Source organism: Diabrotica virgifera, chromosome 6 (genome assembly GCF_917563875.1).
Source record: "Diabrotica virgifera virgifera chromosome 6, PGI_DIABVI_V3a".
Classification (NCBI taxonomy): Eukaryota; Metazoa; Arthropoda; class Insecta; order Coleoptera; family Chrysomelidae; genus Diabrotica; species Diabrotica virgifera.
Genome location: NC_065448.1, coordinates 36,768,186 through 36,788,335, shown reverse-complemented (window position 1 = coordinate 36,788,335; position 20,150 = coordinate 36,768,186).

Below are 20,150 nucleotides of genomic sequence, written 5' to 3'. Positions count from 1 at the left end.
CAATAATGTTCACTTTTTTTAACTGTCAATATTTTTATTTTATCATCTATTGTTTAAAAACAATACAGTTGATAAGATACCCTCAGTTGCGGAGAAAGTATTAATAATAAAGATTTTTTATTTAGTCAATGGTGTGAGCACTGTCAGTTAAATAGTAACGTGTGGCCTAACTTTTACACGCATACCTATTGTGGCAAATGTATCATGTTTTTCAAAATTTTGGAATGCATTTAAATCTAAATCGTAGAACAATTTTAACTTCTGATTTTAATACAGATTTTAATTCTCTACTAGTATTCTCTCATGACTTTTGATGTAAAATAATTAGGGAAGCAGGAATTCAACAATTTAGAATTTTACATTGAGTTTCTTATGGCCCTTTTTACGATTCACCACCCGGTATAAGATAAAATGTGTACTATTTGTCTTATTATTTCATAATAACACATAATCACCAAAAAAGAACTACTGTTTATATACAGAATCAACTTGGATTTTTTCGCTGGTTCCAGTGGCGTGCTAGTGTATTACTCTTTTTTCATTTATTGTTTTATTCTTATTACACCATGCCTTCAAAAATTTGTATGTGTTGTAATAAATCGTTTAAAACCAAATTAATGATTCAATGTTCGGTCTGCAACAGACATTATCGACATGCTTGTGTTAACATAACATCTGAGGAACTCCGTGTCCTGAGTGATCCTGATAAAGGATATAATTGGTCTTGTTCAAGTTGTAGAGTAATTGGCAATCAAATAAGCGATTTGAAAAAATTAATTATATCACTTCAAAATGATATTCAAGAGTTGAAAGCTGAAAATGTGAAAATACAACCTAGTACACAGCAGGTGGATTTAGAAGAAGTCATCGAGGAACTTAACGACAGAAATAGACGCAAGAAAAATTTGGTCATCTTTGGAGTTCCAGATCACAGTCAACAGGGTGAAGTCGCTAATGATAAGCTGGAGGTTAATAAAATTATTAATCTCTTAGATCCGCAATTTGATATTTCAAATCTGAGGCTATTTAGGGTTGGTCGATTTTCTGATGGAAGAACTCGACCGATCAAAGTAGTTTTACGCGATGAAAATCAAGTATTAACATTAATTCGCAATTCAAAAGTTCTTAGGAATGGAAATTATAAAAATGTTTCTGTTGCGAGTGATCACACTCCGCGTCAGATTACACATTATAAAAAATTAAAAGAGGAACTTATTGTAAAAAATTCGGACGGCCAACAAAACTTCCGAATAAAGTATATTAATGGTGTGCCGAGAATAGTCCAAAATTTAAACTGAACAATCCCAACAGCTTTTCAACTTGTAAAGAAGATTTATTATGCTACTATCAAAATGTGCGTGGATTGAACAGTAAATTGAAGACTTTTTTGGCTGCTGTTAGTGTTTCTGAATTTGATATAATTGCTATAAGTGAAACTTGGTTAAATGAGGAAGTATCCAGTAATGAATTATTTACTGATGATTACGATGTACATCGAAAAGATCGTAAATTTGATTTAGTGGATAAAACAAAAGGCGGTGGCATTTTGCTTGCAATAAAAAATTTTATAAAGTCCGAGGTAATGGATACTTCACCATTTGATCTTCAGTTTCCATTAATTGATATGTTAGTTATTAAATGCAGCATAAGGTATATCGTTTTTTATGTAATGGTATTATATATTCCTGATAAGTTAAGTTTATTAGATTTTGAATTTTTCTTTGAATCTTTAGAGCAACTTGATTATTTGAATGATAATTTTGTGATTATTTTGGGAGATTTTAATGCGCCTAAATTTATTGAGAATGACATATCGGATAGAAAAACTGCAGCAATTTTAAATTTTTTTAATACTAATAACTTGGATCAATATAATAATATAAAAAATACACTTGAACGAATACTTGATTTGATAGCATCCAATATAAAATGTACTGTGTCTCACGATGATTTGCCTCTTGTAGCTGAGGATAATCATCATCCGGCTCTACTAATAAATTTTAACAACATATTTTCTAAAGTAGTAACGTTTATTCCAAATTCACTTGATAAAGCTTATAATTTTAGGAATGCAGATTTTGTTAACTTATATTCAAGTATCCTACAGAGTGATTGGAGTTTTATCGAATGCTGCGACGAAGTAGATATTGCTGTACAAACTTTTTATAATAAAATTTATGACATTTTTGATAAGCATATTCCGGTTTACAAAAATCATGCTCATAAATATCCACCTTGGTTTGATTCCGAAATTATAAAAAACATAAAACTAAAAGTTAAATTCCGACGCAAATATAAAAAATCTAAGATTCATTCCGATTTTATTGAGTTTAAAAGATTACGACGACTAATAAAATATCAGGTCAAGGTGGCATATGACAATTACTTGGAGGATATTCAAACAAATATTTCTCAAGACAAAACTAAGTTCTGGTCTTACATTCACTCTAGAAATAAATCATCACGAATTCCTGGCAACATGAGTTTTGAGGGAAGTGATTACAAAGATCCGCAAGCCATAGTGAATGCTTTTACGGAATTTTTCAGTAGTGTTTATTTAGTTTCTGATGATGAAGGTGGTTGCAATTATCCAATAAACCCATATATGACATCAATTAATTTTCAATCGGTTACAGAGGATGAAATAAATGCTGCTATCAGAAAGTTAAAAGATAAGATGACATCAGGCCCTGACAAGATTCCCTCGTTTCTTATTAAAGATTGCGCTGGTGCATTTGTCATACCTTTAACCAAGATTATAAACTTATCTATACAACAAATGAAGTATCCAGAACTATGGAAGGAAGCAAGGGTGTGTCCGATATTTAAGGCTGGTGTGAAGTCAGAAATAGAAAACTATAGAGCTGTCTCTATTTTATCTAATTTTTCAAAGGTTTTCGAAATCGTATTATATAATAGGATCTTATCTTCTGTTCAACTTTATATTTCATCTCATCAGCATGGTTTTGTTAATAAAAGATCAACTGTAACCAACTTGGTTTATTTTACCCAATATCTTTCTGAAGTTATTGACGATAATGGCCAAGTTGATGTTATATATACCGATTTTTCGAAGGCTTTTGACAGAATTGATCATGAAGTATTACTTAGCAAGCTTTCAACATTTGGTTTTACTGACAGTGCTCTTTTATTGTTAAAATCGTATCTTCAGGGAAGGATGCAGTTTGTAGCATATAATGGTTATGTCTCAGAAAAATATCTTGCTGCGTCTGGTGTGCCACAAGGTTCCAATCTCGGTCCATTGCTCTTTCTACTATTTATTAATGACCTTCTTGAAAATATTTCATGCGAAAGATTGGGCTTTGCTGACGATTTGAAAATATTTTCTACTATTAGGGAGCTGGATGATTGTAACCAACTTCAGCAGAATATAGAAATATTGGAAAATTGGTGCAACAGCAACAAATTACAACTTAACACAAAAAAATGTAAAGTAGTCACTTTTTCCAGGAAATCAAGTTTATTTGTATTTAACTATAGTTGTCACGATAGAATATTAGAAAGGCAGAACACGGTTAAGGATTTGGGTGTAATTTTTGACACAAAACTCACTTTTGTGGAACATATGTGTGTTAAAGTTTCTGAAGCGTTGAAGGCTTATGGGTTTTTAATTCGCAATTGTAAGTCATTTAATAATATCAAGTCATTAACATTGCTATATTATACTTATGTCCGCTCTAAACTTGAATATGCCAGTATTGTATGGAGTCCTTTCTATGATTGTCATAACATTGCAATTGAAAGCGTTCAGAGAAAATTTCTAAAATTTTTAATGTTTAAAGTAAATGGTCTTTATCCGGCTAGAGGTATAGATAATAATTACTTGTGTGATCGTTTTAGTATGTGTAGTTTAGAATTAAGAAGAAAAGTTGCATCTTTAATTTTTTTGTACAAACTTGTTAATAATGCAATTGATTGTATTTCAATATTACAAAACATTAATTTTAATATTCCAAGGTCAAATTTAAGAACAAATGTATTATTTAGGTGTACAAGAGCTCGTACAAATATTCTATGTAAGGCTCCTATTAATGTAATGTGTAGAAATTTTAATGTTATTGGTAAGCATTGTGACATTTTTTCATGTTCTCAAAGGAACTTTATAAAAGTAGCTATTGAGTGTCTGAAATAAGCACTAATTTTTTATTTTATTTTTTTTTTATTAATTTATTTTCTTTTTCGGTTTGAATTTATATTAATTTTAGTCTAACTTGTATTATTAATGTTATTTTTTTGGTACTACTGCTTAAATCTTACCTATAGGTGTTATAAATTATGTAATATTTTTATCATTGTCCTGTAAATGGGAAACTGTTGGGCAATAAAGCTATTATTATTATTATTAATAAAGCTATTATTATTATAACACAAATAATACACATATATACACAATAACACACATTAAGTGATCGAAAATCATTTAAAAATATGGGAATGTGTACTCTTGTGACGTAAAGTCAAAAATATAAGTCTCCCCACCACCATAGGTCAAGGCAACCGTAATAAAGTCTAATAACCGTGGGTTAACCCCTTCGGTATGGTGATGCACCCGTGTGCATCATGCTTGACTGTCCGCTCAGTACGGTGATGCACACGGGTGCATCATGCGTTTTCGTTCGCCATATACGGCGGTGCCACCATCTGCATCATATTTCAGGTATGGGGAAACCGCGCCCAAAAGTGAGTGATGTCCAGAAGGAGATTAGATTTAGTTAATTTGATTGGTGATAAGGTTGTTTGGCTGTTTGACTGATGGGATTGTGTGGGAGGTGAAGTTACTGTGCTGCTGTTTACAACTTACCTTACTATCCCTTGCAAGATAATTCGGATGAAATTTCCTAGATTAGGATACTGGGACGATATCAAGCACAAAATAATCTGGGGAATTCCATCCGAATTATCCTGTTTATCTTTTTTAATAATTTTTGTTTAAAATGGTATTTTATGGATAAAATTTAATTTAACTCACATACTATGTAGAATAATAAATTTAATAAAAATAGTTTTATTTCTAAAATTAGTGTTATTATTACATTAACTTTAATTAGATGTAGTGTTATACCTTATACTGTATTTCAAACGACCGCGCGAAGCCGTTCGGTGAGCGCTCGAATCCGTATATAGGAGCTGACTTCTGACTTGCCAAATGACGGTCCGGCACGAAGTGGTTAACAGTAATACAGCTATTTATTTTTCTTACCTATTCGATAAATAAAAATTTTAATAATAAAAATCAGGAGGAGTAAACTAAAAAGAGATATTCACATCCAAGAAAGTCACTACAAAAATCACCGAATACATCTTCTTTTTTGTTAGATCATGTCGGCCTTTGACAGTAATCCATGAATATTATATTATACTAATACGTCGCTAAAGTGTTCTAAACACAACTGTTTTTATAAAAAAGCCGACTAAAAATCTAAAAGTTAAAGAAATAACGCAGAAAACTCAAAAAATCACCGATGTAACTTAATTAACCTAATGAAATGCTAATAATGTCAAAATTTCATATTAGTGGAGTAAAATTGCCTGCGGTTGGACCAATTACAAACAAGCATCACAGCGTGGTAAATTCGAATTACTCCTCCTGGTTTAAAAACAGAGCATAGTAAACATGAGAAGGATAATAACAACAAAAATCACATTAGTTGTCGGGCCTATTCGTAACAAAGTAAAATACATACAGTGAGGACGTTTGAGTTGGAATAAATTCATTATCTCGAGAATGGGTGAGTTTGGAGAGAAATCCTGAGACAGGTCGATTTTTATTTTTAAATTATGAATTTTTGACATATATGACATACTAGTGACGTCATCCATCTGGTCGTGATGACGTAATGTATAATTGTTTTTAAATAAGAGTAGGGGTTGTGTGATAGCTCATTTGAAATGTTATTTAATTCTCTATTCAGTAGTATAAAAATTAAGATAAATATTTATACAGGGTGTACATTTTTTTATTTAATTAATTTACACAAGAAGAAGAATGTAAGCAATTTATTTAAATTAAAATACATCTTACTGCTATCAGAAAAACAGGTACATAATATAGTCGAGGAAATGAAGCTGAAAAAATGGCAAAACCTCGCAATTTTTTCGTCCAGCATCGATTTGTACACAAATTTGTGATTAGGCTCATTACACCCTCTAGTTCATTTTCTATATTGAGCCGTTGTACGCTTTTGGTTTTTTAAGGGTGAAAACTACCCCTAATTGTAAAAAATTATAAAATAACATTTTAAACTTTAATATTGTCAACATTTGGTTCTTATTAGTTACATAATGATTGTTTTATGCTTTAAGATATACTATCATAATATTTCAACCCTTAAAACCACCCTTGTTGGAGCTATATATAAAAAATTTACTTATCCTAAAAGAATAATTTCGGCTTGCATAGATTTGCATAAACATTTGGGATTAGGATCATCTCACCCTCTACTTCATATTCTATATCATGTTTAAGGGCGTTGATTATTTTTAGGGGTGTAAACTACCCCTTATTGTCAAAAATTATATAAAAACATTGTAAACTTTAATAAAATCCTTTGAATTATGGTGCTATCGAAGAATGCTGAGGGTAAGCTGGATGGACTGGGTGCGTAATGATATTATTCTGAGCAGGATGAAGAAAGGCAGAGAACTGGTAAAAATGATAAAGTCTAGAAAACTCGAGTATTTTGCGCATGTTTGTAGACATTTGGAAAAATATAGCGTTCTACATCTAATTATGCAGGGTAAAATATTAGGCAGAAGTCGAGGAAGAAGAACATCTTGGTTAAGAAATTTGAGGCAATGGTTTGGTCATACTTCGGAATCGCTCTTCAGATCTGCTGCGAATAAAGTTATGATAGCCAACATGATCGCTAACGTTCGATAAACGGACATTGCACCCGAAGAAGAAACTTTAATATGGGTAAAATTTGGTTTGGATTGGTTAAATAATGATTGTTTTATACTTTAGGATATAATATCATAATATTTCAACCCTTAAAAACCACCCTTAATAACATTACAGTTTTTATAAGTAGATATTTTAATAGATCTATACAGAAAAAAAGTAGAATTAAAGAATTACAAAAACATTTATTTACACAAAAATGCGAATTTACAAATATGTACAAATACAAATACAAATAGTTTTTTAGTCATCTTCCAGTATACGAACCGGTTCTGTGGTATTATACATACATTGAAAATTATCCATAAGCGGACTATCAGAATTTTTCGAAAAAAAATTCGTTTTATAGATATAGCTTTTGGCGATAAAAAGTTTTTTCAAAAATGACTTTGTAGGATCTTTGAAGAGTTATAAGACTGTGTAAACTAAATTCCGTAAGATCCCTTAGTTTTAATTAGGGTAGGTTTAAAGGGCTCGAATAAGGGGGTGTTTGCTCGTAAATAGAGGTTTTAAACAGCTATATCTCGCTAACTGTTCACTGTAATGAAAATCTATATACAAGGAAATTTTAGTTATTAAAGAAGCTACAATTTAGTAATTCATCATTTTTTTCGTATCTCCAGTATTTTTGGAGATATTCTGAAGTAAAAGGTGAAAAATGGGAAATTCCAAAAAATGAATTTTCCATTAAACTCAAATTTTTCTAAAATTGGGCCTTTTAAATAGGTCAAACTTTTTGGGTGCATTTATAATACAAATATAAAAGGAATTTCAGAAAGTTGAAGGCTAATTTTTAATTAGGAGGGTAGTTAGGGGGTTGTTTTCACTGATTTTTTCATAGAGAAAAGCAGGTACCGACCTTTTTCTGATCATAAGTCGCTTAGTTTTCAGGCTAGAAACTTTTAATTATTATTTTTTGAAAGGTCTAACTGTATACTTGAAAAAATATTTTTCAAGTTTTCCTCGAAAAAGGCAAAGTTTTTCCGTTATTTTACTTTGAATATTTCAAATTATGCATTTGACGAAAAAAGCTAACTTTTAACATGCCGTATCTCGGTGGTTTGTATTGGTCCTAAAATATCACAGAAAAAGAATTTGGTTTGTGTTACTAAAAGATACAATTTTGATATCTACAGTTTTTTGATTAAATGTATATTTTTCGATGTATTCTCAAAAAACCGTCTAAAAAAGTCGATTTTTTATCGAAAAACTGTTACTTTCAAGCGCGAATAACTCGAAAAATATTAGTTTTACGAAGAAAATGTAAAAAACATTTTTTTCTTAGAATTACTTTTTACATTGATTTGCATGGTTAAAATGTAATAAAAACATTCCCGCCTACGAGATGGGGTGGCAACCACCCCCAAGGTTTTAGTGTACAGCGGCATGATATAGAAAATGATCCTTGGACCTCGCGAATGCATATGTCTGCAAATTTTTAGTCATTTGTATTGAAGAAAAGGCAGTCAAATTAACGTCCAAGATTTGACCCAAATGATTGAACTAAAGAAAAGCATTTAATTAATTAATACGACAAAACGAATTCTAATGTTAATTGTAGCACAAAACGTCTCTACCGGTGATTTTTCTAAGACTACGATAAAAAACGAATTTTTTAAATTAGAGTTTCGGTTGAAGGTTTGTTTCGTGTCGCATTGAAATTTGACACGAATAAACGCCGATTTATATACATATAAACAAATATATGAGCGTTCAAAATTTGAAACTTTATTGTTTATTTATGAAGCATAACGTAAACAATTAACGTAAGAAGTGAAATTATGTATAGTTCATATAATTAGCTACAACCTGTAAAAGTTTCAAGTTTATTCATTGTAAAAAACAAGAGAATTTAAGCATTTTCCATTAAAATTGTTCTTTTTTGAAGTTATACTTCTTTACCGGCGATAGAGGGTGATTTTTTTATATGTTAAAACCTATCAGCCCGGCGCATGCGCATTATAACTTTGTTCTGATTGGATGTTCAAATGACATGTCAAAAATTATCCGATATGGCAGCTGTGGTTTGGAGGTAAAGGTAAAGGTAAACAAATGTATAATATATTAGTTTTATTGTTGTGAGGACAGAAACAAAAAAGTTTATAATATTGTAGTGACTTTTAAATAGTTTTTAAAAGCAACAGGTACGTAATAATTGTTAATGTATCATGGGTATAAACCTACCTATTTGATCTGCCAAAATACATAGTATGTAGTAATACTTTTATTTATATAATTTGATTACCATCAAAATTTCTATGTATCAATATTCACCTAATATATTGTTTTTTACTCTATGTTTTGTTGTATTTTTTCAATTCTAAATCATTTCAATTCAAAATTAAAATAATTTGATCAATTTTCAAAATATCAAAATATCACAAGTTTAATCCGTTTAGTTAGTCGATCTTCGTAAATAATGACACATAGTGTCGGTGGCTAAGCGGAGAAGGCGAATGAATTCCAATACCAACCGCTCTTATCAGCGCTGGTTCGAGTCCCAATAGAAACTTTCTTTTTTGTTTTTTTTAATACATTTTATGATTGTAAGTATATTTATTATATAATTGTATTTTCAGAAAATACGTATTTAGTTAAAAAAAATTTCGACAATTAATGTTCAGACATCATTTGTGGCTTGTTTAATGTGTTTGTGTGTGTTTTATTCTTTTATTATTTTAATTTTTGGCACGTTTTTTGATTTTAATTTTTGTTTGAGAAGTAGTAAGTATAAATTAGTTTAATATTTAAACAAAATATAAATAAAAAGTATATTAATTTCGTTTAAATCATATAATAGAAGTATAACTTCTTACGTGCGTACAAAGTACACACACATTCTTTTTATTTAAACAATTAATAAACATAAAAAAATTATTGGCTATTCGTGTATTGTTCTCGCGAATGCATATGTCTGCAAATTTTCATTCATTTGCATTGAAGAAAAGTCATTCAAATTAACGTCTAAAAATTTGATGCAAACTATTGAAGAAAAGAAAAGCCTTTAAAAAATGAAGATATCGAACAAGTGGACAAAATAAAATACTTAAGAGTCTAGATCACGGAAGATCTAAATCCGAAATCAGAAATTCGATCAAGAATAGAGCACTCAAGAGCAGTGCCGGTTTAACCAAACTTCGGGCCCTGGGCGCTGAATATTTAGGGGCCCCCTTAATTGTTATTCGTTGTCAGTTTTTTTAACAAGAAAACACATGTATTTATTGTAACATCATACACTATTTTTACACCAAACAAGAAGAATAACAAATGTAAAAAATATTCCAAAAAATACATTTAATAGTATATGAAGTATGGAGAACGGTAAGGGTTTTATACCGATCGAAGACTCCAATACGACTCCAATTATTGTCTGAGATCGGTTACCCTTAACGTTCGACATGCTTATAACGTTTTTTGCACGATTGATACCATTATAAATTATAAAATTAAACATTTTCGTCATATTGACTAGCTTCATTCATTTTATCAAGATAGATACTTTGGTTGTTAGGTAGTAACTAGGGTGCATAACAACAATGGAGAATTGAGTTTTTATTTAGTTGTCAATAATTTTAAGTACAATTTTGATTATTATAAATTAAAATATGAGCGAAAGTGAATTTGAAGAAATTGAACGGGCTTGGGAAGAAGGGTGTTCCGCAATTATTCCCGAAAAATCCAAAATCTGTTATCAAAATACCTACCAAAGTTTTAAAAAATGGTGCGAAGGCAAGAATTTAAGAATCGAAGAAAATTCAATATTTATCTATAATTCGTTAGTTTTCTTTATTCTTTCAAAAAATAAATTAAAATTAAGAGATTTTTTAACTCGACGGTAAGTGAATTACTTACCGTCGAGTTGGAGTACTTACCGTCGAGTTGGATTACTTACCGTCGAGTTGCTAGTAAATGTCACCTACTGACGTAAAATCTGTCACGGTAAACAGTCAAAAATGATCAATCGTGCAAAAAAATATATAAAAATAAAAACAGAAAGTTACACAAAACAACACATGACAAACACAAAAAATATTCTAAAAAATACATATTATGACAAAGATTAGATGACTTATTTTCTTGACTAGGCATTAGCAATCTGTCATATAATAATATGATCACAATTCAGTTGCTCCAGGTCGTCATTTCCTATAATATAGTCGGTTCGCTAAACTCAGACGCAACTGGCTAGATATTTTAGTCGATAATTTTTTTGTTTTTTGCCAATTTTGCAAATATTGGCAAAATTACTAACTATTTAGTGATTATTAACTATTTGGTAATTATTTTTTGCCAATTTTACTAAAATTAGGAAAATTACCGACTAAAATATCTAGAAAGTTGCGTCTGAGTTTAGCGAACAGACTATACAATAGTTATATGCGTCTATTAGATTTTCTTGACCCAAATTTAGCGTTAAATATATTTTTATTCTTTTTAAAGCCGAAAAAGACCGCTCGCCTGACAGTAGAAGTTGGTATCGTGAAATAAACTTGCAGTAAAGGTAAAATACTTACTGGGAAATGTTGCCTTTACAATCTTTACATCCTGGATGACACCAAATTTTATAAATGTTATTCAACTTTTGGCATAATGTTATAGAATGAGTAATTTCATTATGCAAATTCTCTTTGGTTTCATCAATATTTTTTTTATATTTCATACATAAAGTATTAATTGGCGTCTTGACTGCTTCTTTATTTAGCGTAGAAAAACATCTAACAGCTGATGTAACATCTTTGTATCATTTCATTCTCTTTAAAAGATCTTGAGTAATATTATAGCATACAACATTAAATACTTCAATTCCGAATCTTTCTTGCCCCTTGAATTGTTTCACTTTAACCTGCTTCAACGAAAAATGTTTTGCTCTTCTTTGTTCTTTGAAGGTCAGTTGTATACCTAGAATATGTTTGAGATATCCTCGTCTTCGCAAAAAAATACTTTTGGCTTCTAGTTCAATTTCCCTTAATATATTTCTTACGTCTCAAAATATATGTCATTAATTCTACTTCAAGTGACACGTTAAGTCCGTAGTTTCTTCACGTTCACGTTTTGCTTGTTGCATTAACTCGTTCCAAAGTCTTTGTCCAAATCAGTGTCAATAGAACTGTCTCAAAGGTATCCATTTTATTCTGCAGTGTTAATTACTAATTTTTCGTCTCTGTTATTGCTTAACTGGAAAAATAGGTTAGATGAATGATGGATCCCTAGTTTTTAACTAAAGCATTTACAGCGTCAAAAGTTTCTACAAGTTTTGATTTCATTACTTCCAAGAGTTCATTGCAAGTTTAGTGAGACAGATAGCTAACTTAACTTTTTCATTTATTCGCATTCCGTTGTAAATGCTCAGCTAAGAAGTAGTAAAATTTAGCCTAGTATACAAGACAACTTAAGGAATTTCCTTTATGACGACTTGTTAATTAATGATGATATTGTTCTTAATGTAACCATATAGTTCAGATGAAATTTACTTTCTTCGTGAGATTTTAGCAAACTATTCAAATGTTTCCAGGGAGTCCGTCCAAAATCAGTTAACTATTTTTTCAATTGAAAATAATTTGCACGGGAAACAATAAACACTTGCGTCGTATATTAGCCAAGCTCTCTTTCCTTTGCCTCCATTGGGTTTTCCTCTATAAAAGTTGCTTTCATTTAATCTTCTATAATAAGGTTTGCCTCCATCTTGATACATTTTTTACAATTTTCTAAAGAATCACTCTTTGGTTTAAAAGTTCACAGTTTTTATAAAGTCATCAGTCTTAAAATCAGACCATTTCGAAATTGCAGGTATTTCGTCGTCTTTTTTTTCTATTTTGGAAAATATGTAGATTATTTAGCGGACTTTTTTATTAACAAAAGTAACGGGTCTCTACGGGCCACTCCGGGGCCCGGGCCCCTGGGCGCCCGCCCCAAGCGCCCAGTGCATAAACCGGCACTGCTCAAGAGCAGCCTTTTTGAAGATAAAAACATTTCTGAGTAACCAAAGACTCGATCTGCAAATCCGATATTTCATAGTAACATGTTATATCCACTCTATTCTTCTTTATGTTGTCGAAGCTTGGACTGTTAATGTTAACTTAATGAGAAAGCTGGAAGCTTTTGACATGAGGCTTTTTAGGAGAATATTGAAAATACTGTGGACCGATCATATTACGAACAAAATGGTGTTGCACGTTGCACAGAATGGGAAGAGATAGAAAGCTTTTGACCACCGTTAAAAAGAGAAAAACGGCATACTTGGGGCACATACTTAGAAACGGTAAGTACGAGTTATTGCAGTTGATTATGAAGGGTACAATTGAAGAAAGAAGGAGTCCTGGTAGACGACAGAAACACCCTGGCTGAAAAACATTCGCGACTAGATCGTGTTAAACACACAGACACTTTTCAGAAAAGCAGAAGATAGAGACCAATTTGCAATGGTTATAGCCAATCTTCATAAGGCCTTGTTCACATGGGGCGGTTTGCCAACGTTTGACACCGCGGTTTACCTGAAAAACCCAACCACCGCGGTTCAAGTAACATAGAAACAAATGCAACCGCTCAACATCGTACATATGGAACCGATCCGTCATCAAACCGCGGCGGTTGTAGGTTTACTAGGGGAGGAATGAGACCGCCAGTCAGGGCCTATTTTACCACTAGGCCCGTGAGGCACCTGCCTCGGGCCCACATTTTAATGGGGCCCGGAAAGATCACCAAAAAAATTATTTTATTGCAATAAACAAATAAATTTTCAAAATTCTTTCATTTCTCCACTGTTGATTTTCAAGCGACTTCAACTGTCACAAGTACATCTCCGATATCTCCTATAGAATACGACGATGCCAATAACTCTTTTCCTAGCGATATAGGCCAAAATATTTAAATCTGGAATTTCAGATCATGGCATCCCGATTCAATATATTGGTGAAATTAGTGAATGTATTAAAATTGGAGAATAATAAAACCAGATAGTTGCAAAGTGCGGTTTATTATAAAATGAAAGCTAATGGGGAAAAATTCTTTGCGAGTGAATATTGTACGTGTACAGCAGAGGCGGCTTTACCTATTGTGCAGGGTGTGCGGTGCACACGGGCGCCAAGATGTTGGGGGGCGCCGATCGCCAAAGAGCGGGTCCTTTACTTTGTTTCAACATAAAAGATACTTTTTAAACGATTAATGAAAAATTACATTGGCGCGATTTATAGATTGCCGCCTGTTCGGCTGTCCGTCTGTTGTGAAATCTATAAAGGTCAGATTGTTTGGGACTTGTTGGGCATTTTCAAAGGCGTTTGTACAGGTGTCGCGGGATAATTTTGCGGAATAAGCTTTGACGGAATGGATTAAGTATTTTATTTAAGTTAACATGTAAATATAAAGTAAAGCGGCTTTTCATTTGATTAAAATTATTTTATGATAAAAGGAAGATTTTCTTTTATTACTACCACAATTTACCGAAAATGCGAACAACAAATTGCGCCCAATCAGTTTGGATTTGTGAACGCTGTTGGTACGAGGGAGAGGGAGGCTTTATTTAGCGTGCAGGTGTTGTTTCAGAAATGTAGAGACGTCAGCTGTGATGTTTTTGCATGCCTGATTGACTACAAGAAGGCTATTTCGATAGAGTCAGGCATGAACAAATGATGAAAGTGCTGAAGAGGACAGGGATTGACGGAAGAGACCTGAAAATAATAACTATCCTGTATTGGAATCAATGATCAGTGCTCCGAATAAATGGAGAATATACAGATCAGGTCAAAATCTTAAGGGGAGTGAGACAGGGATGCATAATTTCACCGCTGATGTTCAATCTGCACTTAAAGCACATTTTTGAATAGGCTCTAAACTCTAAAAGATATTGATGAAGGCAGCTCAATAAAAATGGAATCAAGCTCAGAATCAGGTATGCAGATGATACAATAGTGTTTTACAATACTATAGAAGGGCTGCAAAACTTAGGGCCGGTTGTTCGAACGCTAATCAACAATGATCACTATCAAATATTTAATTACTGTCACCAAAACTGTCAATGTCAACTTTTATTGGGTTGCTGAAAACATAATTGATTATTAATTATGAGATTAGTTAATCAATTAACATAACAATTATTAACATAATTGATTTAGTTATTTCATAATTGTAATCAATTATGTTTTCAGCAACTTAAACAAAGTAGACATTGACAGTTGTTGCCAGTAATTAAATATTTGATAATGATCATTGTTGATTAGCGTTCGAACAACCGGCCCTTAATGAACAAAATAACGGAAACAAGTAGAACTTATGGACTAGATAATAAACACCAGCAAATGCAAGCTAATGATCATCAGCAAGCAAAACATAACTGAAGCAAATCTGTATGTGAACCAAATGAGAATTGAACGTGTCTCACAATACAACTACTTTGGAATTATAATCAATGAGTCATGGGACAATACTCAAGAGACTAGATGTCGCATCGGAAAGGCAAAAAGTGCATTCTTGACTATGATCTCTGTATTCAAGAGCCATAACCTCACTCTAAAATAAAAATAAGGCTTCCTAAATGTTACGTGTACTCAGTGCGTCTATACGGAGTAGAAACGTGGACATTGAAGGCAGAAACTCTATCAAAATTTCAGGCGTGCTAGCTATGGTTGTACAGAAGGACCCTGAAGATACCATGGACAGACAAAGTCACCAATGAAGAAGTACTACGGAGGATGAACACAACCGCAGATTTAGTCAACATCGTGAAGGCCCGTAAGCTGCAGTACTTGGGACATATAATGAGAAATCGAGGCAAACACGAGCTACTCCAATGCATTTTACAAGGTAAAATTGAAGGACAAAGGGCCCCAGGACGGAGAAGAATATCCTGGCTTGCTAACCTAGAGCATGGTATAGAAAGACCTTAACATAACTATTCCGTATAGCAACCAACAAAGTCATCCTAGCCAGAATGATCGCCAACGTTCGGAACGGACAGGCACCCTAAGAAGAAGACTACTACAATTACTGCGACTTTAAGCGGAGTCAGAGCTCCTCAAAAATGATCCATATTAACAATTTGTTCTTGGTTTTTTAAGTAATACTGAAAATACGTAGTATGTAGTTCATCATTTTATCGACCTCAACCAATTCTCAACCTTACCTCATAGATAAAAAGTTCATTTTTAATTAAATATTTTTAACAGATTTGGGTAGGTTGTTCTGACGCCGTGAATATCTATTGGCTCCCGACATCATTTAATATTGCAATATTTGCATGGTGATTTTTGTTTACATTATAAGAGTATTTAATACCCTATGTACAAGTACTAGGTACGTACCTATTCGACTATTCCATTTTGACTGCGCGTCTACCAAAGGGCGCCAGGGCGTCGACTGCACACGGGCGCTACATGGGCTAGAGCCGCCTCTGTGTACAGTCCTAAATGTAGCCGTTTTGATTGTTACGTTTGTAAACTGATTTTCACGAAAATTATTGTTCTTCTAACTTTCGCTGGGTATAATGACTGGAAAAATATAAATAGGACAGTTATTCAATATGAGCGATCTCCTGAACATATTTCATCAATTAATACGTTAGTCAAGAGAAGTAGTACCGCAGGACAAATTGTAACATTAATGGAAAAAAGTCAGAAGAAAAGGAACATTGGAGAAATGTTCTTTAACGAATAATAGCAACCATTAATTTTTTACTCAAGAACGGTCTATCCTTTTATGATTCAACAACCAAATTATTTACAAAAGGAAATGCCATAGGTATATTATAGTGTGTCGCATTTAAGATGAAGACAGCCCAATATTTTGGCTATCAAAATAAATACAGATTTGAAGTTTTGCAGTCATACAGGTTGAAAGTTGACATTTTTTAAGATACTCAACTGAAATTAAAATTTTAATCGCGGTCTACTGCGAATCCAAAAACAGGGTAAATTTTCTATATTTTGCTTCACGTTAGAGATATCGGAAAAAGTTATTTGAAAAAACTTCCAAATCTTATTCTAGCCGCACATATCAACTTGTATGACAAAATTCGCACTTTCAGTTTTTTCATTATTTGTAGTCAGGACCCTAAAACTTAAAATTGGCTGGTCTCGAGATTAGGGTCCTGACTGCGAATATTGAAAAAACTAAAAGTGCGAATTTTGTCAAGCAAAGTACGGTTAGAATAAGATTTGGAAGTTTTTTCAAATAACTTTTTCCGATATTGTAACGTGAAGCAAAATATAGAAAATTTACTCTGTTTTGGATTCGCAGTAGGCCGCGATTAAAATTTAAATTTCAGTTGAATATCTTAAAAAATGTGAACCTTTTGCAAATATGACTGTGCAAAACTTCGAATCTCTATTTATTTAGATAGCCGAAATGTAGAGCTGTCTTCATCTTAAATACGACAAACTGTATTTACAGTTGAGTCCGCGAATCTTTACCCGTGCGTCATCATTTCAAGCATACGAAATAAGTCGATGATAAGTCGGAAATTGAAATTTACTAAACGCAACAGCAAGTGACAGTGAGTGACTTGCTGTTGGGTTTAGTAAATTTCAATTTCCGACTTAACATCGACTTATTTCGTATGCTTTAAATGATGACGCACGGAAGATTCCCGGAATCAACTGTAAACAATGTTTAATTGTTTAAATATAAATTTTATTTATTGTTAATACAAATTTAAATTTCTGGTGCAACTTAATTGCTATTAACTAATTAATTCATTTAAAAAAGTTATTATTATTATTATTAAATCATATTTAGGGGCCCGAAAATTGTGTAGTGCCTAGGGCCTGATTTGAAGTAAAATAGACTCTGCCGCCAGTCAATCGCTTTCATGTGTATGATGCAAACGTCGGCTAACCGCGGCGTCAAACGCTGGCAAACCGCCCCCATGTAAACAAGCTGTTAGTGGAGTAGGCACTAGAAGAAGTACTATGCTAAGCGCTTGTCCAAATTAGGGCAGTTTGCCAGCGGTTGACTCGCGGTTAACCGACGTTTGTATCGTTCACATGAGAGCGGTTGACTGGCGGTCCCATTCCTCCCCTGGTTAACTTACAACCGCCGCGGTTTGACGACGGAGCGGTTGCATGTGTACGATTCCATTTGTTTCTTGGCAACGCGGCGCGCGGTTGGGTTTTCAGGTAAACGGCGACGTCGAAGTTGGCAAACCGCTCTCATGTGGACAAGTTGTTAGGCTTGTGGTTTTGAGTGTGTGATTCACACTCAACGAAAAAGGTACGTAATATCAATAAAAATGATAATTCAGACAACAAACGCAATAATTAAAATTTGTCCAATTCTTGGTTTTATTGGAACAACAAAGCGATGTTCATCAATTCATTATTTTCGTTAGTTGATCCAATGTATTACGTTTATTGAATGGATGAACATTCATTATGTATACCATAATATCACTTTATTGATATTACGAACTCTGTTCATTGAGTCAACGAACACTATTCATTGAAACAACAACGTCGTTAATTGACCGACGAAGACTATTCGTTGTGTCAATAACAGTGTTATTTCTCCTAACGCATTTTATTTATTTCTACAATTATTTCCGTTTATTCTTACAATTAATTCCCTTCATTCCCACAATAAATACGGATATTCTTACAAGCAATTATATTCATTCTTACTATCAGTTTCGTTCATTCCTACTATGAACGTATTTTATATTAATAACTACTGAATGCATTAGCCCGATGTATGACTAATGGACTTTACACTGTGTGATTTCTCATAATATGAGAAATCATATCATGATTTCACTTATACAGTGCGCTGGAATAAGTGTTACACTCCCCCCTTATTAACTTATTTATATTTAGCACTTAAGCAAAATACTCGAACAGGTCGATTTTTAAAATAATCAAAGTATATTATAACATCAATGTTTCGAACTTTACACGATCCCTCTTCAGGTGACAGGCATAACTTTGATTTTTTTAAATGGGAAAGTACATCATGTGACAGCATTTCAAATGGTCAAGCAAGACATTTATTGTCTCAACAACTACGTTTATTGTCACCATGACGCATTGATTTTGGTTATTAAACGCAGTAGTAGATTGATTAATGCATTCGTTGTCACAACAATCAGTTTACATCTATACAATAATTATATATTACTCTATATTAACAACATTTTTGTACATTGTTTCAATGAAATCTGTACGTTGTCACGATAAACCAAGGTAATTGCCTGTCATCTACGAAATCAAGAAAGTGAGTTGCTGCCAGAATTAACATTATTGATTAAATATACGAAACTAAGTTATTGGCTGAATAAATTGAGTGTTATTGATTAATGTACTCTAGTTATTTTCACAATTATTATTCAATCATTGTGACAATAACCAAATACATTCGTCAATGTCTAAAAGTTCGTTGAAATAAAAAATTAAATTGTTGTTACAACGAAATACTATTCAATAATCAGTAGTAATTGCATACGAGCTCTAAAATTCTATATTAATTTTAGAGATCGGGTGCAATTTGTTGCGATTATTTCATGAATAAAACTGTTCAAAGCCAAAATTTTATTGTAATTTATTTATGTAAGTACAAATTAGTACAATTAAACACACAGTTGTTATAAATATTTGACGGTTGAAAATAATCACTTTTATAATTTTTAAAACATTAATTGTCATTAATGTCACTGAATGTATTTTTTCATAGCAATGAGGGGCATCTGACGTAATATACTTGACGACGGGAAATTATCAAAAATTATCAGTAGTAATTGCACAAGAGCTCTTAAATTCTATATTAATTTTAGATATTGAGTGCAATTTTTTGCGATTATTTCATGAATAAAACTGTTCGAAATCGAAATGTTATTGTAATTTATTTATGTAAGTACAAATTAGTACAATTAAACACACAGTTGTTATAAAATATTTGACGATTGAAACTCATCACTTTTATAATTTTTAAAACATTAATTGTCATTAATGTCACTGAATGTATTTTTTCATAGCAACGAAGGGCATCTGACGTAATATACTTGACGACGGGAAATTATCAAAAATTATCAGTAGTAATTGCACAAGAGCACTGAAATTATTGAATTTTTCCCGAGTGACACTTTGACAGTTTTAATTTCACGAGCCGAAGGCGAGTGAAATTATGTCAAAGTGTCACGAGAGCAAAAATTCTATATTAACTTCAGAGGTCGAGTGCAATTTGTTGCGATTATTTCATGAATAAAACTGTTCAAAACCAAAATTTTATTGTAATTTATTTATGTAAGTAC